The 1,861-nt window shown below is 43.3% G+C and overlaps 1 pseudogene; it reads right to left on the reverse strand.

The window, feature by feature from the left end:
* Positions 1–375: 375 nt before the first annotated feature.
* LOC144253503 (protein TFG pseudogene) lies at positions 376–1,566 on the reverse strand (annotated as a pseudogene).
* Positions 1,567–1,861: the final 295 nt, after the last annotated feature.

The following is a 1,861-nucleotide window of genomic DNA, read 5'->3' on the forward strand; positions in this document are numbered from 1 at the left end:
ATAATATCTAGTCATCTTCTCTACTTTAGCACATCATGTTAATAGTAAAAAGCCAAGTAAGATGGCTAAACCTCAACCTAGCATTTTAATATCCTCTGTACAAGGGAAGCTAGAAAGCCAATCACTTTACACACATGTAAATGTAGTGTTCCAAAATAACTAGAAAGTTGCTACACTTTTAAGAAGGGGAGGAAGAAAACCAACTTTCATTTTGGTCTTTTGTTCTCGAAAATTATACTTTCAATTAACAGCAACAATGATATAAAAATGCTCTGCCTTTTGAATTTATTAACTTCAATACAAATTAAAATGTAATATTGGAGCCTTTTAGGAGGTAATAGCTAGCAGCTACATTCATCAGTGCAGCTGGCCTCCTTATCGATACCCAGGTCCAGGTTGGGTATAGCCCTGACCAAAATTACATGCATAAGGGTCAGGCCCACTTGGAGGAGGGGACATGGTACTTCCAGAAGGTGTAGTAAAACTTGGTCTTGGTTGATAAGCCCTGGGTTGGTTTGGAGCCATTCCAGGCTGAGAGACAGGGGCCATGGTAGAATTAGTAGGCTGAGACATTTGGGTAGGATAATGGCTCACCTGGTACTGCTGTGGTGATTGAGCAGCCAGTTGCTGAGGCTGACCAGAAAATGTAGGAGCTGGTGCCTGGGAAGTTGGTTGCCAGCCATATCCCTGGAACTGCTGAGGTTGTGGGGTCCAGTCTACTGATTATAGCTAGCTGAATACTGCATACCATACTTCTGAGGTGGCTGAGGTGGAGCTTGAGGCTGTTGGGCACCATAGCCGGCTTGCTGCTGGTACTGTTGGTACATCTGACCTTCAGTCTGACCTGCTTGTGTTTGGGCTCCTGTATATGGAGGCTGTTGTAGCTGAACTCCTGGTGGGTGAGCTGCTGAAGAGGAGGAAGCAATGCTGTCGTCGGGCCTTCCTGAATGGTTGTCTGTAGGAGCACTGGGTGGCCCTGAAACCTGATCATCTGTTAAATCAAATGCTGACTTTACATTTTTATTGATTTCATCTTGGTTTTTCAAAGGATCAAAAGCTGACATACTTGCTGCCACAACCTGAGTAGACCGTTTTCCAAAAGAATCCGAAGCAGCAGGCTTTTCTTCCCTACCATCCACAGTATCATTTTCAGGAATATTGGTGGAAGATCCTGGTTCTCCAGGTGGTTCCAAGCTATCCAATAAGTGATTCACTGTATTCCTAAGTTCTATCAGTTCTTGACGGAGAAATTTCACCTGACTTGATTCAAGGAGTCTTGGTTGGCCATTAACAAATAATGTCAGTTTCAGTATCCTACTACACTGAATAGCAAAGGAAAGTCAGAACTATCAAAAATTGTTATAAGATCTCCATTTTCATCATTATACTTTATTGTAACTTCATCATTACTTAGAAGTTTTCCTTTGAAAACTTGATGCATGATTAACACTAATTCATCATATCTTCATAAGTAATATCTTCATTATGAATGGGAATTCTTCGAATATCTTCCCCAAGTTGAGCTTTGATAATTATCTTCCCTCTTAGGTCCAACTGTCCATTCATGATGGACTCCAGGATATTCTTACATAACTCTAGAGAAAGATGGCTTACAAGGACATCGCCTTTGCTCGGGACTCTGTTGACAGGCTGGTGAGAGTCCACCACCATAGACCCTCCGCAGCCACTGCACCTAGCTCGCAGACTGCCATGGGCCCCAGCCAATCACACAGACCCAACTAGCCTAGCCCCCACCCCCTTTTTTGACATGTGCATTGGAACGATTTTATTTAAGTACACTGGGCCCCACCAGGCAATGTGGTTTGTTCGAGGCTGTGCGAGGGATAGCTTTGAGCTAAGA

This window comes from Urocitellus parryii, chromosome 3 (assembly GCF_045843805.1).
Source record: "Urocitellus parryii isolate mUroPar1 chromosome 3, mUroPar1.hap1, whole genome shotgun sequence".
Taxonomy (NCBI): Eukaryota; Metazoa; Chordata; class Mammalia; order Rodentia; family Sciuridae; genus Urocitellus; species Urocitellus parryii.